Source organism: Festucalex cinctus, chromosome 8 (assembly GCF_051991245.1).
Source record: "Festucalex cinctus isolate MCC-2025b chromosome 8, RoL_Fcin_1.0, whole genome shotgun sequence".
NCBI classification, from domain to species: domain Eukaryota; kingdom Metazoa; phylum Chordata; class Actinopteri; order Syngnathiformes; family Syngnathidae; genus Festucalex; species Festucalex cinctus.
The window spans coordinates 4,417,525-4,444,864 of record NC_135418.1 but is presented as its reverse complement, the minus strand read 5'-3'; the positions used below and the strand labels follow the sequence as shown (position 1 = coordinate 4,444,864).

Sequence of the window (27,340 nt, the reverse complement as noted above, 5' to 3'; positions counted from 1 at the left end):
CCCCTGGCCGCTTCGCCTGGGCCGCTGCCGCCGCAGCCCCTGGCCGCTTCGCCTGGGCCGCTGCCGCCGCAGCCCCTGGCCGCTTCGCCTGGGCCGCTACCTCCTGTTCCTCGTCAGGCGGCGGCGCATGGATTGCGGCCGCCACCTCGTGTTCCTCGTCCGGCGGCGCATGGATTGCGGCCGCCACCGCCTGCACCAGTTCCGGCGGCGCCCGGCCAGCGGCCGCCATCGCCTGCACCTGTTCCGGCGGCGCTCGGCCAGCGGCCGCCATCGCCTGCACCAGTTCCGGCGGCGCCCGGCCAGCGGCCGCCTCCTGCTCCTCATCTGGCGGCGAACACCCCGCCGCCACCTCTGCTCCTTGTCGGGCGTCGAGGACGCCCTCCTGACTGGCCCCGCTGGGACTCTCTTGTCGGGCGTCGAGGACGCCCTCCTGAACTGCTTTTTGTCTGGGACGGATGGGTGGGCCGTGTGCCCTCCTCCGTGCCCCCTTCCGCCCGCCCTTGTTTTTGGACTTTTTATGTTGGACGTCCCTTGAGGGGGGGGTTATGTCATGTTTTGGTTTGGTGGGGGTGGGTTTTTGTTGTCTTTTGGTCGTTTGTCATGTGTTCCTTGTTTCTTCCCTTTCCCCGTTATGTCAAACCACGTCCACCTGAGTGTTTCTTCCCTTCCCAGTGTATCCACCAATCAGCTTCCCCTGCCACTTGTGTCTTACCCAGCTGTGTCTAGTCATTGTCATTAGCCTGTGTGTATTTAGTCCCCTGTTTTCCGTTCGGTTCTTGTGGAGTCATAGTATCTGTTGTGCCTGTTGTTGTCCCTGTGTTCCATGCCATGTCATGCCTTGTGTTTGTTTTTTGATCTTGTTAATTTTTTCATAGTACCTTGTTTATAGTTTTTGTTAATTAAATCCCCTTTTTTTTTTACCTGCATCCCTGCCTTGCCCTGTTTTTTGGTTGCCTCCTGCATTTGGGTCCTGCCACCAACACCCCACTCCCGTGACAGTTTGCACAAAACATACGGCCTTAAAGTCAATATTTCAGGACAAAGAAAAACTGAGGTCTCCTTAGGTATTATAATAAATCAAATGATTGTTAAATGTCTAAACGCTCTGTTGCTCTTTAGAAATTCCTTGTAGGGATTCCACATATCAAATAGTGACTATTCATATTAATGTTACGGTATACTCATGCGAACGCTGAGCCACAGGGACTTGAGGGCGATGCGAAGCCATACTTTTAATAAAGCCCAGCTGCTGTATGATCAAATAGTGTCCCTAATTAAGACCTAAGTGTACACCATGTAACATTCTCTGTGGAATGCTAACAACCTGTGATATTTCCAGAGGAATTGGCTGTGCATGTCTCAGAAAGAAGAGGAGTGAATTGAGTGTTTGGATTCTGGAGGCGGGGGCGGGTGATGTGGGCTCATGTTCATGTGGCAAGATAACATGTTGTTCACATCAATGTCAGATTGAGGCTAATGAAGGCCAGAACGATCCTTGGGTGCAAGGCTTAAGCAAATGATCCCTATTTTGAATATATTAGAGCCCAATAGCAGCAATGTGCATCCCTGCCATGCCAGTGCGGCTGCATGTTGACTTGTGGTCTTCCGAGAACGGTCAAAATCGCAGTCACGGTGTTCACTCATTGTGCTGCCTTTAGTTTGAATTTGGAGGGGTTAAATAGTTATTTGGTGTAATCTAATGTTTTACTGACACCTTGTGGTCGTTACAATACAGCGAAATAAGCTTGTGACTTAGTTTGTTTTGCGACTCCATTAGGTACATGCACAGACGATACAGAGCACACGGACACGTTATTGCTGCTGAATACTTAGTGATACGTTTCAGCCTTGGAGACTACATGTCTGTAAGTAATGGCCAATCACTTTTGAAATGTCAAATGCTTATGTGTAGTATAATGAAAAACATCACGTTTTGCTTATTAGGCATTTTTGCTCCATTTAGCCTGTAGCTAGCTTGTTTAGCTCATAGCTATCTCGGGTAGCTTGTGTTAGCTATTGGGATATGTATATTAGTTACATTATGGTACGTTCATTTATGCTTATTTGTGTGTTACAGTTTTACAACTTAATGCAAATGACTTCACTCAAATACAAGAAAGACCAAACCTTGTGTGCTTATTGGAGGACATTTAACTGTTAGCTGGCTGTCGATCTACGCACAAGTGAACGCGCTACATTGGGCAGTACAGTAAAAAGACATTAATACAGCTGGCCGGAATAACAGGAAACAGTATTCTAATAATGAGTCCACGCTCAGGAAAAATGTATCAGATGGAGAATGTGCAAGACAAAGCTAGTGAAGCTAACCCGCCATTGGAGCTGTTTGAGAAAGCTATGGGGTCTTCTCAAGCATTTGATACAAAATCACAATTGTCTAAAGCATCCACCAAGACTTCTCAACGATCAATGTCAACAGCTTCTTCTGCCACAAAAGCATACACAAAGGCAAAGGCAGCCAAAGCAGCTTTAGCTTACGCAGAAGAGGAGGCAAACATAATGCAACAAAAGGCTAACCTAGAAGCTACCATATTAAAACAAAGGGCCGATTATGATTCCAAACTCCATTTATTAAAATGTCAAAGGGCTGCTGCTGCAGCTGAAGCTGAAGCGGCAGTATACGAGGAAGCTGAAGGTGGGGAGATCATGCAAGTGCGATGCACTGATGAGGAACGCTTGAATGCAACCCAGCGCACCAGTGAATATGTGCAACAGCAATCTGAGTTGCTCCATGACCAGCCACCGAGATGTTTAGCTGAAACACAAGAAATGAAAATAAACGTGTAACATGCAACCCCACATCAGCCATCTTGCCCAATATGATACATTTGAAATGAAATGTGATGCACTTTCTCAAAGAGAGCCCAGGGATTCACTTCATCACAGCATTTGTTCTGCAGGTCCAGTCGGACAGCATCCACCTGAGATTCAGGGCGGACAAGACTTCGCAAGATATCTAATTCGTAAAGAGATTGTCAGTTCTGGCTTAATGCAATTTGATGACAAACCAGAAAATTATTGGTCATAGAAGGCTTCTTTTCTGAGTGCTACCAAAGATCTTAACCTTAGCCAGAGAAGAGCTGGATTTGCTGACAAAGTGGCTTGATGCCAAGTCGTCACAGCAAGCTAAACGAATTCGTGCCGTACACATTCTCAATCCTGCTGCAGGAGTACACATGGTATGGCAACGTCTTGAAGAGTGTTACGGCAAGCCCGAAATAATTGAAGATGCTCTCCTCAAGAAAGTTGAACTATTTCCTAAGCAACAACAAAGATAATGTCAAGTTGAGAGATCTTGGTGTCATTCTACTCGAGCTGGAGTGTGCTCAGGAAGATGGTGCACTGCCAGGCCTCACTTACTTGGACACAGCACGTGGCATAAAAAACATTGTAGAAAAGCTTCCTTATAACATCCAAGAGAAGTGGATACCATTTGGAAGTAAGCACAAAGAGGATTACAATGTAGCCTTTCCTCCCTTTGCTGTCTTCTCTGAGTTTGTCCAGCGGCAGGCAAAAATAAAAAATGGTCCTAGCTTTTCCGTATACACCTCAAGCAGCCAAGCCTCCCCTAAATGGGAAGAAAAACATGTTAAGAAAAGCGGCAAAATGTCTGTTGCAGTACACAAGACAGACATTCCAACAGAGCCACCAAGTAACAAAACCAGACCTGACATCAAATCATTAGTGGAACTGAATCGGCAGTGTCCAATACACAAGAAACCACACCCACTAAAAAAGTGTAAGCTCTTTAGAAACAAAACACTAGAAGAGCGCAAAACATACGTCAGAGAGAATCGCATATGTTACAAATGTTGTGGATCAACACAACACATAGCCAAAGACTGCAAGATGGTAGTGAAGTGTATGGAGTGCGACAGTGACAGACACATTGCAGCTCTACATCTGGATCCGCCTTGTGAGGCCATACAGCATGCCGCAACCGACAAAGATGACAGCGGGGAGCGAAGTGAAAGCCTATCATCTTCAATCATCTCCAAGTGCACAGAGGTTTGTGGAGGTGAAAATGGTCCTTGTTCATGCTCCAAAATCTGCTTGGTGAAGGCTTATCCTGCGGGTGAAAGAGAAAAGGCAATCAAACTGCTGTACTGGATGAACAAAGCAACAAGTCGCTTGCAAAATCTGAATTCTTCAACATATTTGAAATTAATACCAACATAACCCCATACACACTGAAAACTTGTTCCGGGACACAAGAGACAGCAGGTCGGAGAGCTTCTAATTTCATACTGGAGGCTATGGATGGCAAATTGTGACTTTCTTCGCCCACTTTGATAGAGTGCGACATGGTGCCAGACGACAGGACTGAGATTCCATCCCCAGAGATAGCACACCGTCACCACAACCTTAAGCCAGTTGCCAACAAGATCTATCCTGTGGATCAAGATGCTCCCATTCTCCTGCTCTTGGGAAGAGATATACTAAGAGTGCACAAAGTACGTGAACAGATCAATGGACCAAATAAGGCTCCTTATGCGCAACGGCTAGACCTAGGTTGGGTCATAGTGGGAGACGTGTGCTTGGGAACTGTCCACAAACCGTCAGAGGTGAACGTCTATAAAGCAAACATATTGTCCAATGGTCGCATGTCCTTCCTTGAGCAATGTACTAGCAGAATCCATGTAAAGGATGATTACAGTGGCATGCCACAGCATAACGATCTGACCCTACCTGCACACACCAGACAAAAAACTTTCAGTTAGTTGAGATGATCTTGGGAGTTCAGTATTTAACAGATCCCAGAATGATGATAAACCAGCTCTATCAATAGAAGACAAGACCTTTTTAGCCATCATGGATGCAGAAGTCTACCAGAACAATGAAAACAGTTGGGTTGCACCTTTGCCCTTTCGTGCACCTAGACCACTCCTCCTCAGCAACAGGGAGCAGGCCCTAAAACGTCTCTGCTCACTATGGAAAAGTTTGGAGAAAAACACAGAAATGAAGAGTCAATACATTGAATTCATGCAGAAGATGATAGACAATGACCAAGCCGAACCTGCTTCACCGTTGGACAAAGAAAAGGAGCACTGGTACCTCCCTACATTTGGTGTATACCATCCACAGAAGCCCCATCAGATACGGGTGGTATTCGATTCAAGTGCTGAATATCGCTGAAAAAGGTGCTTCTCGGTGGACCAGACTTGAATAACTCGCTGTTGGGAGTTCTTCTGCGGTTCCGTAGAGAACCCGTTGAGATAACAGCAGACATTCAACAAATGTTCGCTTGTTTTCTTTTTAGGGAAGACCACCGGTATTATCTTCGGCACCTATGGTACGAGGATAACGACATCAACAAGAACATCATCGAATATAGGATGAAGGTCCATGTTTTTGGAAACAGCCCTTCACCTGCTGTTGCTATCTATTGCATGAGACAAGCAGCTAAAGCAGGAGAACACGAGCATGGATCCGATGCAAAGCAATTTGTGGAAAGACACTTTTATGTCGATGATGGTCTGACATCAGTTGGCACTCCAGAAGAAGCAGTAGATCTCCTCACTCGTAGCCAGGGAATGTTGGCACAATCCAACTTGCGGCTACCCAAGGTGGCATCCAACAGCGGTCAGGTAATGGAAGCCTTTCCAGCGGATGACCGTGCCAAGGACTTGAAGAACTTGAACCTTGGTGTAGATGTTCTCCCTCTGCAGAGGAGTCTTGGGCTATACTGGGACCTGGAAACAGACAGCTTCACATTTGTGGTGTCTCGTGAGGAGAAGCCGTTTACATGCAGAGGTATGCTGTCCACAGTTAACAGCTTATTGGGTTTTGTAGCCCCTGTAACAACACAGGTCAAAGCATTGATACGAGATCTGTCTATTGGACATACAGAGTGGGACACTCTTCTCCTAGAAAAGGAATCCGAATGGAAATCATGGAAGGAATCTTTAAAGTCTCTAGAAGAACTGTACATTCCGAGGTGCTATATTCCAGTTTCCATGTCATCGGCAAAAAGCAAAGAGCTGGACATCTTTTCAGACGCAGACAGTCAGCATCATGTTGGATTTGTCATCGCAAAATCAAAACTGGCTCCACGTCCTGCTCATACCATCCCATGCCTGGAGCTCTGTGCTGCGGTATTAGCTGTGGAGCTATACGAGCGAATCATAGATGAGATGGACATTGTTATTGATGCTGTGAAGTTTTTCACTGACAGTAAAATTGTTCTTGGATACATTCACAATTTCACCAGAAGGTTTTACATGTATGTTTCAAACCGTGTCACGCGAATCAGGCAATCTACCAACCCAACCAGTGCTACTACATACCAACACATCTTAAGCCTGCTGATCACGCCACAAGGCTAATACCAGCAGCCCAGCTACAGTACAGCAACTGGTTCACTGGACCAGCTTTCATGTACGAAAGTAATCCAGTTGAGACACGAGGACCAGATACCTTCTCACTTGTTGAGCCAGGAGCTGATGTTGAGATCCGCCCTGGGGTCACTACTTTGGCAACCAAGGCATCAGCTACCCTGTTGGGCTCACACCATTTTGAAAGATGTTCAAGTTGGAAGACAATCTGTCACATCATTGCCAAACTTGTCCATGTGGCTTCTTCCTTCAAAGGAAAGTCAGACAGTGAAAAACAGAGAGGTTGGAAATGCTTCTCAGAAACGCCCACTTCAAAAGAAGTATCACAAGCTAAAGTCGTCATCACCAAATGTGTCCAGCAGGAAGCTTTCCTTGAAGAAGTGAAATGTCTTATATCCAGCCAAGCTTGCCCGAAGGGGAATGCCCTGAAAAAACTCAATCCAGTGTTGGACGGCGATGGTCTGATTCGTGTTGGGGGTCGCCTGTCCTCTGCCGACCTGACGAAGGAAGAGCGACATCCACTAATCTTGCCACACTTTCATCATATTTCCATCTTACTAGGCAGACACTTCCATGAGCAAGAAGCTCACAAAGGATGACATTTCACAGATGGAGCCATAAGAGCAGCTGGATATTGGATAATTGGAAGCAAGCGCTTGGTTTCCGCCGTTATTTACAAATGCGTCAGAAAATGGCAGACCTACCATCTGAGAGACTCACCCCTGAACCCCCATTCACTGCTGTTGGCCTTGATGTATTTGGACCATGGTCTATCACAACACGCAGGACAAGAAGAGGAGCTGCCAACAGCAAACGTTGGGCTGTTCTCTTCACGTGTTTGTCAACCAGAGCGATGCATATCGAGTTGGTGGAAGCTCTCTCATCTGACAGTTTTATTAACGCCCTGAGGAGATTTTTTTTCCATTCGTGGTCCTGCAAAACTTCTGAGATCAGACAGAGCCAACTTTGTGGGTGCATGTAAGGAGCTAGGGCTTACCTTAGTGGAATCAGGAGTCAACGAATTTTTGCAAGATAGAAGATGCACCTGGTTATTTAATCCACCTCATGCTTCTCACATGGGCGGCAGCTAGGAAAGGCTCATCGGAGTAGTATGACGGATTCTGGAGGCCATGTTTCTACGAATGGGACCAAAGGCATTGACACATGAAGTCCTGGAGACATTTATGGCAGAGGTGACGGCAATAGTAAACGCACGTCCACTCGTGTCCGTTTCTACTGACCCAGATATGCCGACCATATTGACTCCGGCCATGCTCCGTACTCAGAAGATGAATGCTCTGTCTCCTCCCTCTGGAAAGCACGACACCAACCAATTGCATGGAAAGCAGTGGAAGCGGGTCCAGTGTCTTGCTGACACATTTTGGAAGAGATGGAAAGGAGAGTATCTGTCTACTTTACCGAATCTCAGGAAATGGACAGATGACAAGCCAAATGTGAAGATAGGGGATGTTGTCCTTCTTAAAGACAGCCAGACCCAGAGAAATGAATGGCCAGTGGGACTGGTTGTGAACACGTTGCCGAGCAATGATGGAAAAGTCCGCAGGGTGGAAGTGCGGATCGTGAAGAATAGTACGGCCAAAGTTTTTCTGCGACCAATCTCAGAGATTGTGATTCTTCTTTCAGAGACTTCTTAGGTACCTGTTAAAGTTGTGTAGTGTGTATTAGTGTAAATTTTGTAGTGATATAATGTTATTATATCAAGTGGGGAGTGTGCTGCCTTTAGTTTGAATTTGGAGGGGTTAAAACACTTAATATCCCATTATGTTTCCCCCCCTTTCATGTACCGGACTGGGGCCATTTGGCCCTGCACATTTGTATTAATTTAATCGTTCACGTATTAGCATCCACCTATCATTTGCGAATGCAGACCAAGGAGGGTGTGGTTGACCCTTCCCTGTTTGAATACCAGATGAGGCCATTTGTCCCTGCACTTTTGAACGAGTTGTTGTCCGATCAGTTAGCCACCTATCATATGTAAATGCAGCCACTACACAGCCATTATGCTGGAATGTGCCCCATTTGTCCCACACACCAATATTCAACTGAATCTGAGGCCAAATGGACCACCAATATTCAACTGAAAATATTCAACTGAATCTGAGGCCAAATGGACCCAGATGTCCCTTTGTTTCTTGTTGAGAACAGGCAAAGTTGAAAATTTGGTTGAGTAACTAGAATGAACCAGTTGTATTCTCGCAGTCAAATTGCAAGAAATATACAATTTTATTGTCTGGTAAATTTGATGCTTGTCATTAATTCCTGCTAACTTGTTTGTTGAAAATAAGACATTCTCCTTACTGTTTGTGTGTCCTTTGTATGCAAACATTTGCTATAACATAACATGTATGTATGTGTGGCTTGTAGAAAATGTAGGACTGAATCTGTATAAAAATAAAAAATAAACATTTGCAACTTGTCCATTCACACCCTTATCAGATCCTCAGGATCATCCCCTGAATAAAGGTGCAAATTAGGCAGGCCAAATGGACCCAGATGTCCCAGATTGTTCTTGTGGTACATTGAAAACAACAGTGCAACACCTCCCCTCACCTCCCCCGAACTGGGACTGACAAGTTTGCCCTAATCTCCAATGTTACTCAACCAAATTTTCAACTTTGCCTGTTCTCAACAAGAAACAAAGGGACATCTGGGTCCATTTGGCCTCAGATTCAGTTGAATATTTTCAGTTGAATATTGGTGGTCCATTTGGCCTCAGATTCAGTTGAATATTGGTGTGTGGGACAAATGGGGCACATTCCAGCATAATGGCTATGTAGTGGCTGCATTTACATATGATAGGCGGCTAAGTGATCGGACAACAACTCGTTCAAAAGTGCAGGGACAAATGGCCTCATCTGGTATTCGAAGAGGGAAGGGCCAACCGCACCCTCCTTGGTATGCATTTGCAAATGATAGGTGGATGCTAATACGTGAACGATTAAATTAATACAGATGTGCAGGGCCAAAAGGCCCCTCTCTGGGTTTGTTAGGTAATGAGATCATTTGGCCCCTGCTTGGGGGGAAAGGTGTTAAATAGTTATTTGGTGTAATCCAATGTTTTACTGCCACCTTGTGGTCGTTACAATACAGTGAAATGAGCTTGTGACGTAGTTTGTTTTGCGACTCCATTTGGTACATGCACAGACGATACAGAGCACACGGACACGTTATTGCTGCTCTGAATACTTAGTGATACGTTTCAGCCTTGGAGACTACATGTCTGTAAGTAATGGCCAATCACCTTGAAATGTCAAATGCTTATGTGTTATATAATGAAGAACATCACGTTTTGCTTATTAGGCATTTTTGCCTCATTTAGCCTGTTGCTATCTTGTTTAGCTCATAGCTATCTAGGGTAGCTTGTGTTAGCTATTAGGATATGCATGTATATTAGTTACATTATTGTACATTCATTTATGCTTATTTGTGTGTTACAGTTTTACAACTAAATGCAAATGACTTCACTCAAATACAAGAAAGACCAAACCTCGTGTGCTTATTGGAGGACATTTAACTGTTAGCTGGCTGCCGATCTGCGCACAAGTGAACGCGCTGCATTGGGCAGTACACTCATCTTGTAAACCATCCTACTACCTCCTTTCTGCGGTTTATTTTATTACAAAGACGACATATGTAACGGCAGACACGGAGCCATCAAATATCACTTGGTTACTTACAACAAGCTTCATAATACATGGAACACATAAGGGTTGTGTTATTTGAAAATGCAAATGAAATATGCTTAGATTTAGTTTACAGAATTTCTTATTCCACAAACTCAATGCTAATCAGAGTAGCGTGTTTTGACTGGTGTGGCACATACAACGTATTCTTGCTTTAAAAAAAATGGTGATGGGTTCTTGGGAAAAAACACTGGTTTCCTGAGTCCCTACACCCCAAACCCTCACCAATAAAACAAAACTACACCTTTCAGAGTGGCCTTGTATTTTGGGCAGTCGAAGGCACACCGGAGCACTAATCAGCATCTTGGTATGGCACACCTGTGAGGTGGGATGGATTATCTCCGCAAAAGGAGAAGTGCTCACTATCACAGATGTAGACTGGTTTGTGAACAATATTTGAGGTAAATGATGATATTGTGTATTTGGAAAAAGTTTTAGATCTTTGAGTTCATCTCATAAAAAAATAGGAGCAAAAACAAAAGTGTTGCGTTTCTTTTTTTTGTTGAGTGTAAAGGAATTCATGATTGTATACACAGATCGAGCATTTGTCAGTGTTGCACTCACACAGAGCACGCAAAAATACAACAAATATGACAAGCAACAGATGTGTCACACAGGCTAAAATCCAAACAGCGTCCGGCATGGAGTCGTGCACACTATCAGACGTGGTTGCTATGATGAGGCGAGGACAAGGCAGCCTCTTTGCTGCTTCAAGCTTCCTGTCTGGAAGAGGACAAGTCTGCTTTTTTATGCTGCTTTGACAGTTCAAGTCACTTTGTCATCTGGAGCGCTTTCTTTTTTAACTCTGATCGCATGCACACACACTGTTTTCAAAGAGCGCCATATCAACCATGTGACAGGTAGGCTTCCAATGAGACAAAGCCAAAGGCAATGTCCATTTCACACTGTGAAGTGCAAATGAATTCTGCACTTATACAAGAAAACTTCATTTGACATTATTTAGCCTGTTATTGACAGTATGCAAGTTTTGTTCTTTTATAGAAGCACGTTTGTGCCATCTGTACACTGCATCCTCACATTGCTTGGATGGCAGCATATGTTTCTCCAAAATCTGTGTACCTTTCAGCATTAATGGTGCCTTCACAGATGTGTAAGTTACACATGTCATTGGCACTAACACAGCCCCATGCCATCCAGCACAGATGCTGGCTTTTGAAATTTGCGTCCCTAACAGTCCAGATGGTTCTTTTCCTCTTTGGCGTTGAGAACACGACATCCACAATTTGTCAGACCACTTTTCCCCTTTGCATCAGTCCATCTTAGATGAGTTCGGCCCAGAGAAGTCTGCGGCGTTTCTGATAAATAGCTTTTGCTTTGCATAGTAGAATTTTAAGTTACACTTATGAATGTAACGCCAACCTGTTTTTACTGACATTGGTTTTCTGAAGTGTTCCTGAGCCCATGTGGTGATATCCTTTATACAATGATGTCGTTTTTTGATGCAGTGCCACCTAAGGGGTCGGAGGTCATGATCATTCAGTGTTGATTTTCGGCCTTGCCACTCACATGAAGTTATTTCTCCAGATTCTCTTTTGATGAGATTATGGATGAAATCCCTAAATTCTTTACAATTGTACGTTGAGTAACATTGCCCTTAAACCGTTCATTTATTTTTTTTCATGCACTTGTTCACAAAAGAAGTGAACCTCACCTCATCTTTGCTTGTGAACGACTGGCAAATTCAGGAACACGCCTTTTATACTCAATCGTTGGACCCAACTAGGGGTGGGCGATATGACGATATTAGATCATTAAGGATCGTTAAGTGTTGACGATCTCATAAAGCTGAAAGATCAACAAGATCGTCTGTAGGGCACATTTTCTACAGTTCAACTTTATGCGGGCTCAAGCTTGGTTTATGCTTGATGCGTCCGTGTGGTCTTTTTTTTTTTTTTCCTCCACGCACTCACTCACACAAACTTGCTCCACTCCTTTAGACAGCATGCTAATGCTACTATGCTAATGCTAAGTAAGCATGCTAATGCTGATGTGTCCACTCCTCCACCTGATGCATCCGTGAGGTTCCGCACGACTCCCCAAAGCAAATGACGTTCGAACGTGAGTCGGACGCTCACGGGAGCTCCGGCTGCCCGGCCGCGGTGGCCCGGAGTCGCGGCGAGGCGGCCGGGCCGGCCGGCTTGGTTTGCGCTCCCCTGCCGGTGCCAGCGTGGCCACCTCGGAACCGACAGCCGACGGGTACGCAACTCTCCCCGCGCCGCGATACGTCCACAATCCACATTGCCCACACGCGCACCTACGAGAATTTGTAAACTACGCAGAGTCGCGGATGAGCAAACGCTGTCGTAAACAGTGTTTTCCACTTTCCAATTCTGTGTTTTATTTACTTTGCTAACTCATTCCAAACTGTTTTTGTTGATAGTTTATTGAGGAAAAAACATTTTCAATTTCTATTGTGGTGTTAAGTGCTGTTCATACACCGTTGGCACTGTAACTAAAGTAACCGAGGCTGTTCATTATTACCATTTATGTTTATTTTCATTGCACTATTTGATAAAACAATTGCACTATTTCAATTGAAACCTGTTCAGAAAGCTTAGTTGGCTTAAGATGTCTGTTTTTTTTCTTTTAGGGTTTTATATACATTTTAAATGTTTTAAATTTGACAAAAATGTTCAGAAATGTGAAGATTAGTGTAAAAATATGTTAAAAAAAATCAATTGTGATAAAATCGAGATCGTGAATTTATTTTAAAAAAATCCTTATATAACATTTTTACCATATCTCCCACCCCTAGACCCATCTGTTCCCATTTAGCTTGTTTACTTGTGGGATGTTCCAAATAGGTGTTTGAAGAGCACTCCTCAACTTTCTCTTTTTCACCTGTCACATCTTTTTGGGAACGTGTTGCAGCCATAAAATTCAAAGTTAACGTTAATTTGCTTAAAACATTCAAGTTTATCAGTTTAAACATTATATATATTGTCTTTGTAGTGTATTCTAGTGTTCAATCGACCAATTTTTATGGTTGTGTCAAGATTGGGGGTGCGAAATAGTGAAGGATGGAGCCAAACGCAGGGACACATGACAGGGAGACAGGCAGGAAGGGCAGTGTGAATAACTATTTGCATAAAACATGTAAGGTGAGTGAATGAAGACGGGGTGAGACATGAGGACTGGACTGAACGAGAGATGGCTGGTCACCATGATTGGACTGAACAAGAGAACAGAACGTGGGCGACGAGGACGACTTCATGATGTGGGCGACTGGACGAGGACCAAGATGACTTGACTTGTCCAAGATGACTTGACTTGACTTGACTTGACTTGACCCACAACATGACAGCAACAACAACGCTCCGACACCGACTGAACAAACACCACTGACTAAATACACTAACACTAACGAGACACACCTGGGGAGGCCAGTGTACAGAGGCCAGGGTAGGGGTTATGTGTTCCCTCTTACGGGCACCAGTAAGGAGACGAGCAGCAGCATTTTGGACAAGCTGGAGACGCTGGAGGGAGGACTGGATGATTCCAAAATAAAGTGCATTACAGCAATCCAATTAAATATAAGTTGAACATGATTTGCAAATCATCGTATTCTGTTTTTATTTATGTTTAAAACAAGTCCCAACTTGTGTCCCAAATAAGTGACAACTTAAACGGATGCGGGCCCTCACGGACTTAATAATTCTTCATGAAACTGCCACTTGTCAATTTTCTGTGCGGCGCAACATTCAAGACAGATCCAACCGCCCCCAACCCACACAGACACAAACACATATTTTCCCGAGGCTGTCCACAAAATATTTTTTTTGATTATGTAATTTCACACTTGAAGGGTGCGCAGGCACTCCAGAGACTCAACTATTTGTGTACAAGCAAAAAGTTACATTTCCATAATAAGCCTTGTTGATAGCGCTGGCAAATCCAATTTGTTGATCAAGTAAAATCTTAATGTCCGCACGCCATTTGCAAGTGGCCTATCTGGAGTGGTTGCTCGATACCAGAAATTCAACTTCAAAATGGATCACCGTACCACAATAGGCATTTTCTTTTCATATCTTAATGCAGGTGTTCAGTACAAAATGAGCTGAGTTGAGTGAGTAGAAAGAGCTAAAGAGTCATTGGTACATCATGCACACTTTCATACATCACTACTCTCATTTGCCAAGGTAGATTCACAGTTGCATTTTTCCATGGTCCTTCCTCTTTTGCCACCTTAGGTTTGAATTTGAATAGATCACCTTTGTGTTTGCTGCAACAATATCCTCCTATTCATGGTGCCTGTCGTAGCTTGGCTAAAAGTCATATTACTACATTTTTGGAGCACAACAGTGGCAAATCCACCTGACTGGCCGACTATACAAATTGCATGACCTGATTATTATTTTTAACCGATCGGACACCTTTTCAGCCACACGAGTTCACCCTTTTGTAGTCCTCTTTTTTTGAATGATCCTGAATCGCTGACTGTTACCCCCACATATACACTATTGACCACTTTGATAGTGAGACATTAGTGTTGATCTCTGTGGGCGTAATTGAACTATTATCCTGAGGCTTGCTGTTCTCAAAAATAACTTTCCATTAAATCATGGATGAAGTTTTACTGATGCTAATAATGCTAAGCAACACTTGTAAATGTAAATTTGGCTTCTCTGCTGTGTCATTTTTGAAGTAGTACGCATGTGGGTGATAACATATTTAGCCAAGCCACAAAGTGTCCCAGCGTGTGTGTATGCTTGCAACATTTTCGTGTGGAAAACAAAACTGTCTAGATTCATTGTATTACATAGATGGAAATTTAAATGGTAATGTCGACATCTGAAACACACAATTTGAATATTCAAATGTCCGCACAAGTAATGTACTGCATTACGGCTTTTAGTATTTGCATACAGGTCTATTTGCTGCTCTGAACTCGGGAAGCAAAAACAAAAAGGCAGCAACAATGATCCTGTCAGTGTATGTGATCATAAGAATGTAACGGCAAGTAGGCCTATGCCACTTCAAAAACGGTGCGACTTTTATAGTGCTTACCAAAATTGGAATGTAACAGATGCTCCGGCTGTTGTACAATATACAGCTACCACGTTGCTTACATGTCAGTGTTGTGACCTAGAAACACTCTGTACAAAAACAGATGATGAGATTTGTTAATATTTATTCATGAGCATGACTTGTAATCTGCAATGTAAGACTTGAGTTTTTGTTAACATTTAGACCTACGAATAAAAAAAAAAAAAAGTGTGACTGTTTAACTCAGTGCTTCTAAATTATTTTCTGTCATGTCCCCCCCCCCCCCCCCCCCCCCCCAGTAAGAAGAAAACATCTCGCCCCCCAGCCCACCCCTCCGTGGGACTATAAATATTGTCTATAAAATTGTAATAAGCACACCTCTGCATAACACTGTATATCCTTATTAACGTATAAGAGAATTTAAAAAAAGAAAGAAATATGGACCAACTTACAACAAAGAATAGCTTTATTCAGAAAAGATTTAAAGTGCATCTGAAATTCAAAAATAAAATTAAATCCTTAATTAAACTATAAACATTTTTTGACTGACCATATCAAACCATATAATACGGAAAAATAAAATTACATAAAATCAATAAATAATAATGCATGCAAACTGATCACCATCATTAACTCAGGAGCACAATATTAAAAAAAACTTTAACCTACAAAACAAAAATATATAAAATAATTTGTGCTGATTTTTATTTATTTTTGCTGTGTGCAAAGTGCGCATGCTCAGTGAAAACAAAACCCCTACACCACCGAGCGAATGCTCCCTGCGCACACTCTGTCAATAATGAGAGCGGCACTGCCCTAGTGTAGTGGAGGTGCAATTGCGCTTTATTCTAGGACAGTATAAAAAATAAATAAATTTTAAAAAATCAAAATAAAAAGCATGTTCTCCGAGGTCAAACGCACCCCCCTTGATGGAGCCTCGCGCCCCCCTGGGGGGGCCCGCCCCACTATTTGAGAAGCACTGGTTGAACTGAACCAAGTCATCTTACAGACAATTATTACCATTTGTCACCATTTTTGTCTCCATCAGATGTTAAGATACTTCTGCTGTAATGGAGTCCCCCCCGTCATTAACAATATTTTTATTTTTTTTTTAATTCATCTTAGTTTAACGTTCCCAAGCTTAATTATTAACCCCTTATCATACGAGCAATTTTGCCGAAAATGCTTTAAAAAAGGTTGCATTCAAAGTACGTTTGAAGCTGTTCCTGAACCATTTAGAGTATCGGCATAGTTTATATATATTTTTTTAAGAATGTTTGCCCGCCAGTGACCATCCGAATTTTAAGGGGTGTTAATATAGATAATAAATTATTAAAAAACGATAATTTCTGCACAGATTTATATAACATCCTTGTGAAATATTGATGATTAATTTTTAAAATAATGAAACTATGAACTATTTCTATACTGTATTCAAAAACAGAAACTGAATCTGTTACTCTGTTATGAGACATGAAATTATATAGACATGGAAGACTTCCAATTCCAACTGTGATAGTCAGGGAGAAGCAAATAATTTCAAATATTTGATACTAAAATTATTTTCAAATGAACAGAGACACGAGGCGAGTAGTATCCCCTGGTGATCATCCGGGTTCCTTTGTTTCCTTGGTGTGTCTCCAGCTCATTAATGTTCTAAGCATGTGAGAAAACCAGACCGTACCCCATAACCCATAAATTGGTGACATGGCAGGCCCAACACACACAAGCACACGCATACCCAACAATCCCTCAGCCGTTTTAAGTCCTCTGGCTCTTTTAGGAAGTGATGGCCACTGAGCTGCCCTGATTAAAATGACAATAGTCTAATTAACTCGACCTCGGTGTCAGTGCACTAAAATGGCTGATGGCCTGTCAGTTCCTGTTTCAAAACCTTTTGTCTCCTCATTGTCCAAAAATAAGATTCCCCCCAAAGAAAAATGCCTCAACCTTACTTGATGAAATTTGCTAATGGCAATTATTTCTCAAAAGCTAATTAAATCTTGACATTTGTTTCAAATGTATTTTGTGTGTGTTAAAGTCTCTTGTGCTGTCCTTTGAAGGTGTTCAGTAACAGTAAAAAAAATAGTGTAAATACCTAAAGGCAAAAGGGTCCATGCTCTCTCTGTACATAACCTTTTACTCTCTGCTACTGAAATTGACTGTTCTCGCACCCCCATACATTCTTACATTATCTGACAAACTCATCTTAAACATGTTTGAAACAGAAAAAGAACAAAAAAAAAAAGCTTTAATGACTGAAGTAGAAATACTTTACCCCCTCCCCTATACTCCTATTGGTGATTTAGGCCTATAGGGAGATAATTATGCTTGAGACTGAAGTTAATGAAATGAAAACCTTTCTTTTCTTTTGAAAGGGAGCATATCTTCTATTGTAGTATCTGCAGACATCTCTCACACTTGACAAGACATGGAGAATTCTTTTTGTTTTGGCTTAAAACCACCTCTGCTGCCTGCCAGTCTGTGGCTGATATGGGAAATCTGTGAATGAAGTAATTGAGGTCTGCCTCCTTTGCATCTTCCTGCCTGTTATGCCCTCGTGAAAAACTCTTGTCGAATTCATGTTACACAAGTATGGATTTGGGAAATAAAATGAATTCCAGGACAAACTTCAGTGGCACTCAATTGGGCGCATACCTGCTAAGGGCGAACAAATACCATTAGTTCATTTAGTTCATAATTATCATTACTTAATCATCATTCTACATCACTGACTCTGTAACAGCAAACCATTAAGGTGACCAATAATATAAAAACACAAACAATAGTAGATATATTACAGTTGTTCAAGAGTAAACAAAAATTACTCAAAGAGGGGACTCAACTAAAAAATAAAATAAAAATCCTTATAGTAATATGTTCTATACAGCTGCACAGTCTAAACACGGCATTCTGATTAATATTGCATGGGCAGAACATGGATTAAGCAGTCCATACGTTTTTATGCATCTCAGGGGATGGCCATTTTGCCACTTGCTGTCAACTGAAAATGACATCACAATTGCTCAGGGCGCAGGACCAATCATGGCTCAACTGTTTTCTGTAATTTTGTGCCATTTGCAAGCTTAGCCGTGATTTTCGTTACCTGAGCACTGAGCAACTGTGGTCATTTTCAATGGAAAAAGAAAAATGGTTGGATTTTTCTGCTCACCAAATCCGAAAAGGCAAACTGGAACGCTTACTTCGTGAGCGTTTCACCATGTAGAGTTTTTTGGAACGATTGCCGCTCATTCGCAATTTGTGCGCACCGGAGCAGAGGAGGCGTGTCCCTTGGTGAACAAGGAAGTGGAGCACTTTAGCGAGTCAACAAAAAGTGAGCCCTGCCAACTACTTCCACTTCTTTCCTAGGACTAAACAGCTGTGGCATTATTTTCTCCTTTTTGGAGGTAGGTGACAGCACTATCGCTTTTTTCTGGCGGCCGGCCGTTGCGCTAAAAATAGCTTTGACATGGATGGTAAACACTGCTGCTACCTCGGGACAGTTCAATAGCAAGTAAACAGACTTACCAGCACTTGAATGCTACTTCTTTGCTCACCATTCTGTCCCGGCTGGCGTGTTGTTGCGCTCGGGGTGACAATAGAGAGGCCGTTGTGTGTGACGTAGCCCGTACTCGAAGCCGATTGGCTGCCATGAGGCGAAAAGCGAAAAAAGTTAATTTTTTAACTTTGGCGAATATGCGATTGTGCAGATTTTTGTCATGAATGTGCGGATTTTCGCTGCTGCGCACCGCGTCCCAGCGCACGAAACGCGTCCTCCGCGCCGCCCCACACACTTTCGTTCCGTTTGCGTCGAACTCCATTGACTACAATGCAAACGCGCCGCCAAAACGCCTTCCCCCGCTTTTGGTGAGAACGCAACATAATGAGGACACTTGCAGCAGCAAATAAAGTATATACTGTATTTAAACAGTGGAAACACACAATTCAAATGTAAAGAGCTTGTTTGACTTTGCATACAGTACACAACTGTACATCATATGCCTTAATTCTTGCAGTGACCAGACACCATCTTTATGAACACAAATTGAGGTGTTAGCCATGCCATTGTCTGGCGCAAAAGCTGTGCGGCACAAGTGGTGGCCATAGAGCAGTGCATATATTAAACTGTCCTTGTGGAAATTCACACCTGGTGTGTGTGCGTGGGTATGTCTGCTGTGTGCAACAACCCCCACTTCGCCCCCCCCAACTGTACTCTCACATTTCATCATCTGCGCTCCTGCACAAGTTGGCTGCTTTGGTTCCATCTGTTGTTATTATTTTCCATTGATAATTGGCTTCAACAATGGAATGCATGTTTCCCCCCCCCCTTGTCTTTGAAACCAAATACCATATTTGTTTTCCAGAGGTCTCACTTGTACTCTCTGTTGTCTGGTACTCCCTCTGATTGCACAATTTGTCACTCACGGTCTCCTCACCTAATGTGTCTCCACCCATAGCCCCTCTTACCTCCCTGTGGCATGTTTAACCCATTAAGGCCTAAAGCGCCTTACAAAACATGTCTCTAAAACCTGTGGGTGACTTTATGACTTTAGAGTCACCCCCATAAACCTGAAGTTTTCCTGGAAATTCAGCTATAATAAAAATAATTGATATATCAGCTCCCGAAGCAGATCGAAACATAACTTCGAAAACATTTCAGAGCTTACACCTGTAGCGGCAACTGTGTCACATTTACCTTCAGTCTAGTGATAATTATTTGTCGATTCGTCGTCCATTCTGTTACAAAGCCGTCAACATTTTCAACATCTTCATTATCTACAAACGTATTTCTTCACAATATGTCATTGTCGACTGGTTACACTGATTCAAATTTATCCCACATTGTCATCACATCATTTATTTCATCACTCCTACGAATCTGCGTAAACCATAAATGCTCGAATAAAATTCCAGGACATGTTACGAGGCCCATGTCACCCTCTCGTGTATATTCTGATGCATTTCATCGGCTAAGAGACCAAGAATTGGACAAAACAAATGACTTATCTACTTTCGGCTTTAACGGTAGAAGTGTGGTCATGCGCTCACGGCCTTAATGGGTTAAAGGGATACTTGGCTCATTTTCAGCAATAAAAGGTAGATATTTTGTCTAGAATTAATTTGTTAACTTCATTATTTCTCATGTACAATTAATAGGGCTGTGTATGTGCGATTCTAATTTCCTCAATCAATTCAATTTCGATTCACACGAGTCCAGTTTGATTCGATTTTGATTTTTCTCGATTCGATTCGCTTCACTTCAATCCGATATCGATTAATTATGGAACATCACTTCTTCTTAAATGTCAAGGACATAACGCCACAAATATTACATTTCAAAGTAAATTTTAACACGTGTTATAATCACTTAAGTGTTACACCATCATTGAAATCAGCAAGGATGAGATTAAAATATTCTCATAATTCTAATTCAATAATTGTAAATATAAATTAAAACTCATTCTGAATTGTCTAAAAGTGCAGTAAGTCAGTTCTTTCATAAATGTACGAAAAATACTTTTCAATTCATGTGACCAGTAAATTTCAAGAAAACTAAGATTAAAAAAATTGGCCTTTAAAATTCAATTTTCTCAAGAATTTATGGGAAAAAGACATTAAAATAATCTATTCATGGTTTTATGAATTGATGTCGGGCTTGAAAAGGAAAATCGATTAAATAATGATTATTAAAAAAAGATTTAAACCCTGTCCTAGCAATTAATACCTTAAAAACACATTTTGCCACTTGCTGTCGACTGAAAATGACATCCCAGGTGCGCAGGAAATAGGTAACATGACTCACCAGTTTTGTGGGTTTGGTCATGTGACATTAGCAAATTGAGCCATGATTGGTCGTTACCTGAGCCCTAAGCACGTGTGATGTCAATTCCAGTCGACAGCAAGTGGCAAAAGGTGTTTTTAAAGGTATTAATTGTACATGTAAAATAATGAAGTTATCAAATTAATTATAGCCAACATATTATCTTCTTGCTGCTGAAAATTGCAAAATGTCAAGTTAAAAGTTTCGGATCATCCATCCATCCATCCATTTTCTTGACCGCTTATTCCTCACAAGGGTCGTGGGGGGTGCTGGCGCCTATCTCAGCTGGCTCTGGGCAGTCGGCGGGGGACACCCTGGACTGGTTGCCAGCCAAATAAATATATATATAATAATAAATATAAATATTGACACTGGTCACTTCTCATTTAATGCTGCTCCTCAAAGTTTCAAAAAGTTTCATGTTCCGTACATTCTGTTGGGGTTTTACTACTGTACTATGTTTTGAAAAATAAATCCATCTGATTACTTGATTCTTTGATATGGCAGCATGGAATTACCAATGTGGATTAGACTGTGCTATGTCGTTCGAACGTACTGTAAATATGTTTAAACATTTTGGTGAAGTCGTCCAAATTTACTTCACAATCGTTTGAACGTACGCATTGGTAAAGTCATTCGGCCATACAGTTCTGCACAAACATATTGGTAAAATCTATTGAACATTGCTAGCTGTGTCCAAACATACTGCAAAGTGGTTCTAACGTATTGATAAAGTTTTTTGAACATGTTGGCTATACAAAGGCTGAATGCTAAAAACATTTTTTCTCATAATGCCACAGGGTATTATTGCGCATGAAAAATTGTGCATAAAAGTCACTTCACAGGTGGACAGGATAAAGCTAACCATCAAAGTTTAAGGTATAAAAAAAAAAAAAAAAAAAAAAAAAAAAACGGTTTAAGATATAAGCAATTTCAAACCAGTTGGCAGTATGGGAAAAAAAAATAAGCATTTTAGCCTACTTTTTACAAATACAGTACATTCAGACAACTTTGTCAAGAAAGTTCAAATCACTTTGTCCATTTGTTCAAAAAACTTTATCAATACGTTTGAACCACTTTGCTGTACGTTCAAAAGACAAAGCCCATTCAAAACTGCTTACTCCACATTGGCATTTCACCACTTCTTTATTTTGATGGAATAAGCTATAGGATGATTCGAAAACAATTTGATAGTGACAGCCCTAAATCGGTGTTACTTTGATTTTAACGCAATGTTCATAGATAACAAATGCAGTTTATAATACAAAATTGGTGGACATCGGAACATCATACAACTCCACCTGACATGAATGTATTCAGTAACCATTAAGAAAATGCTGCCCGTGTCCATGAGCGTTGCCGTCTTTTCCGCTGTTGCAGTTGCCCTATTTATATTCCGATCATTTCTTGGCTGTTCATACAAAATAGTGAGGTGTATCATGGGCGGCCCACTTCTGGAGTGAAATGGCCGTAAAAGGGGCTATTGATTTTAGCATGAATTAATATGATGGTGATGTGTGAAGTTCATTAACGAGCCACCGCAGACAGTATCAAGAGTGCTTAGAGAAATTAATGGAATATCTTACTTAATGTAAATATTCATGAGATCTCATCTTTTTATCTCCACAGTGTGAAACGTGATGAGAGCTTGTCCATTAGAGGACCTTGAGCCCATTGTTGGGGTTGGGTACATTTCTATGGAGGGGTATCAATACATAGGAGCATATAACCTTACAACAAAGCCTTTCCCATTGATTATAAATCTGGGATGAGAGAGACTGTACTGTATTCTAAAGAGGAAAGTCCTCTTCACACATTTGTGGGTTGAATGAATGTTTGTGCATCTACTGTAGTTAGTTAACCACAGTTAACCCATCTAGTTGTCCAGTTCCTATTAAAAAAATGTCAAAACAACCCACAATGGTTTAGCTCTATTTTCTGAAAAATAACCAAAACAATCTTTTGCGCACGCACAGGTTGTATTTTATATTTTCCTTTTTTAATGCGCCATATTAACAACATCTTAATGTGTTCCTTTGATTGATATTAGTAATGTATTTGTCTAACAGAGCATTCAGCTAAGCCACCTAGGGAGGATAATTATCTCAACAATAATTTGTTCCGTTGCCTCAATTTCTATGTTGGATTGTGTGATGTTCTGACGCAACATCCACTTGTTTATCCTCACCCCGTGTTACCTGCTCCCCTACCGATCGAAATGGTAACATTACAGCCTTTTACTGTTTGAAATTGAGGCAATTATCTTTGTCTTATTAGGTTTTACGCTGTTGTCGTTACAATACAAAGAGAAGAGGCAAAGGCTTGCTATCAGGATCCATTTGTTGCTCGTTTGTTTGACGCAAATGCCAATTTGCTTTCATCACAATGATGGAACACATTTCTAAATTTATATTATCTATTATGTAAATGCATTTAGCTCACGGGGCTGTTTTAGGTGATGGGAATTAATGGTGTTTAGTAGTTTGAAGCTTGAAATGAATTCATTTCATTTGCCACCACTTGCCATTGATTTACGATTCAGCGGATGACGTGTTAATTGAAGTATAATTCATCACAATAATAGTGAGTTTGAGTTGTAATGATCCAGGTTTTGTTATTATTCAATCTGTCTGTTGTACTCCCATCCAACCTGTTTTGGACATAGTTTAATAGATGCTTGTTGGTATTTTGTTTTTCTTCTCAAATGTCTATTTTAGATAAATAACATTCTTGGTAGCAGTTTGGACTGCCAAATGTATGACAAAATGGGGAGGGTGCAGGATTGTGATTTTCTTTCCCCCCTCCCTCCATATTTGGTTACGCTTTAATGCTTTTATTCAAATGCACCCGATATCTTACCCCACAGCGACTTTTAAGTTATCCATAAAAATACAATTTTGTTTCCTTAAGTATTTTTCTCCTTCTCTTGGGTTGAGTGCTCAGTTGGGAAAGTCTTGTGAAAACACATCAGTACTGTCAAATGCATGACACACTGACACAATGCATTACCCACTAAGAGTTGGCTATTTCGAGAGGTAATATGATGTTTTGTAATTTTTAACAGATAGCCAACACACTTTTTAATTTGTCAGCGTCAATGTATGTAGTTGTAGTTTGGTTGAAATGCAAGGATTTGTACAAGGTGATGTTTTGGTCTACAGGACAGTAAACATAATAAAGTCTAAAAGGCGATGCCTAAAGCGACCAATCATAAATAAAGGAAACAAGTTGTTGGTTGTGTTGAAAATTCATTCTGACCTTATGTTTCTATATTTTTAGTGGAGGCTGCATTCACTGTTTTCGCCAACTCCGGAAGAGAAGATTGCTTTGAAGCAAGCTCTTAAAAAAAAGGTAAGAAATATTCTTCAATTCATTCTAAGGCAGTACTTCTCAATTATTTGTTGTTACACCCCCACCCAAATCATCCGACCCCGCCCTCCCTCATCCACTACCATCTCAACCGCAAAATAACCTCATCCTGATCGGGAGACACCGTCTGATTCCGATTGAGTCAGCAACCACGTGATCGAGACACATTTCCCTGTATCGGTACTTTAGACGGATATCTAGACTGGTATAGGCCCCCGCTCTTGTGGTGTGGCCGTTTTTCGGTCAGGAACTAAAGGCTGAAATTATTTTGCATGTATTGACCACCACAGGGTAGTGATAGACCGATATGGTTTCTTCAAGGTCGATGCTGATGCCGATTATCAGTAGTCAAGGAGACTGATAACCAATACTTCAAGCCGATATTCATTTGCAGTAAGAGAGAAATATTAGCGTCAGAATTAAAAAAAAAAAAAAAAAGTTTTTCTTTAATTTTAAACATACAAAGAATTGACAGTTTTGTTTAAAAATTAAAAAAAAAAAATTGCAGGGAGCTTCCAGGGTCTTTAGCATGTGATAAGTTAAATTAAAAACAAAGTAAGTACATAGTTCTCTAAAGTTTTCCCCTGTAATACAGTTTTATAAATTTCAACATAATTTCTTCTTCTTTTTATTATTTTTTTATTTAAAAAAATAAAATGTGTAGGAAGTACCCAGTGTCAGCATCATTTTTTTTATACAGTGAAAATTTAAATAAGTCCATAAATAAAAAGTTCCCTTTATCTCACTGAGTGACAAATGCATGCAAATGTAGCTAATTATGTTTTTTGTCAGGTTTCCTAGAAGATTTCAAAAGATCTTTGCAGACAGTGAAAAATTGTCTAAATATGTTTGAAGTCTTTGGACAAGTAAAAAGTGTCTGTGAACATCTCACAATCCTCATGAAAACCCTAAATTTGCTTTACTTTACTTTATTTATCTATTTTTTGAAATACATTTTTTGTGTGCTTTATTCAAAATGACTTTTATGAGCAAATTGAAAAAAATATAATTGCCATTCATTTCAAGCAATTTTAATCAGCACTTTGTATCGGCATCGGTGAGTACTGAAGAGTTCAGTATCGGTCTAAAAAAAAAAAAAAGTGGTATCGAACATCCCTACTCTTAATGCACCACTCAGGTGATGTAATGGAGTAGCCTAAAATATAAGTGTACGTGCCATAAAGAGGCCAGAATGTTAGATTGGCAAATGTTGCAGGAACATGAAATATCGGTTCTGGGTTCCGCAAAAATATATATATTTTTAATTATTAAAACAAATTCAAGCCATGCATTTTTGTGTGGACCAATTTTTGTGTTGGACACAAGTTACAACCGAGTTTGTCGACTTATTTTTCAAAGCATCTGCAATGCATGAAATGGGACCAAGGTGGGGCGTTTTTATGAGAAGAATATAAGAAAGATGCCTGTAAAGCCGAGTCAGTTTTAATTGTTTTCTTCATCTTATTTACAGCATACATTGACCTAATACCTTGGTTTTTTTGCATGTCAACTCTCAACAAAATGATACATGTGGATTCCATAAAATACGTAAACTGGCAGTCCGAGTTATTGCTTTTATTATGCGGTCAAAGTGTATACAATGCATTCAACATTTAAAAATGCCTGGTGAATTTACAGTGTTCTGATTACATTGCTTTAAAAAAAAAAAAAACAGGTGTGTAAAAATAAAGAACATGAGCGTTAAAGCCATTCAAAGATTGTGGGCACATTTAGGACCTCTGTTTAATTTACTTTGTTGCGTTTACTGCCTGCTTTGAAATGTAATTTCTTTATATCAGCATCAAACTGAAATTGCCATGTATTAGTATTTGGCTTGCTAAGCTTCTAATTCAGCGGCATTTACAGCCGTCTGTTTTTCAATGCATTTATAACACTTTGATTCGACAAAGCTCTTTAATCGTTTATGCCTAGGTTGGAACATAATAAACAACTGTAGCAAAAGTGCCTCGTGGGGGTGATTCTGGCAAGAAAGTGAAACGCTTCTGTCACTTGCAGTGTTGTTGCTGCACTTTAAGTACCTTAATCTATTCTCTCAGCATGGCTGCCATTGTGTAAAACCCTAACAGGCATAGCAAATGCATGGCACTTTGGAAGCTGGAATGATCGTCTTGCAAATACTGTATGGAGTGAAAACTAAAGCAACAACTTGCTTTCTTGTCTTTGATTGAGACACAAGATGTGGAAGAGCTTTTCAAACAACTCACCTAACTGCTGGCTGCATTCCTTATCAGATGCTTTAAGCCCGAATCCGGCTGAGCGGCGAAGGCTTGCAAGGGTCTGCGCACGTAGCAAATGTTTTTGGTCATGGTTTCTTCAAGGTTGTAAAGATATTCAGAAGACGTTTGAAAACAGTTCTCATGGTCGCAAACAGTATTTTCCGTTGCAAAGATACTTTGAACACGGTCAACATTTTATGGCTAGTGTTAGATTAACACTGAGGGGCTGATTCACGAAAGGTTTGCGTCGCCTTTGCATAGCGCTAACCGGTAAAAATGGAGCAATCCGGGAGCACCTAATTCACTAAACACGTGCAGATGGGGAAATCCGTCACTAATTGTGCGGCCAACCAGATTGTGCCACGGTGCGCCGGTGTTATTTGCGCGTATGTAAATTTGGTAATTTGCAAACATTTGACGCAAAATATGCCCACCCCAATGCAAATGAGACTCATTGATATGCAGCATCTAATTCACTAACGCCAGCGCAAATAGCCGCACAGAGTTTGCGTGACGCAAATAACCTTTTTGGAGAGCATGTATTAACCTGCCCCAACCTCGACCCCAGGATCATGGCAGCAGTGCATGGCATGGGGCACCGTCGCTCTCTGGCTGTTCACGCAGAGGGGAGAGCGAGAGAGAGAGAGAGAGAGAGAGAGAGAGAGAGAGAGAGAGAGAGAGAGAGAGAGAGAGAGAGAGAGAGAGAGAGAGAGAGAGAGAGAGAGAGAGAGAGAGAGAAGGGGACATTCCTCAATGTTGGTTTAGGACAACGTAATCGGGGGCGGTACATATATATATATATATATATATATATATATATATATATATATATATATATATATATATATA

The 27,340-nt window shown here is 41.2% G+C and overlaps 1 protein-coding gene across 7 annotated transcripts in view; it reads left to right on the top strand.

Annotated features, from left to right (window-relative positions):
* foxp1b (forkhead box P1b) overlaps positions 1-27,340 on the top strand; it is a 346,037-nt gene that overhangs the window by 59,662 nt on the left and 259,035 nt on the right. For all 7 annotated transcript variants that reach the window (XR_013284556.1, XM_077529009.1, XM_077529011.1 and 4 more), the window contains one exon: positions 24,165-24,236. The gene's annotated coding sequence lies outside the window, so the exon portion shown is untranslated. The remainder of the gene's footprint in view (positions 1-24,164; positions 24,237-27,340) is intronic.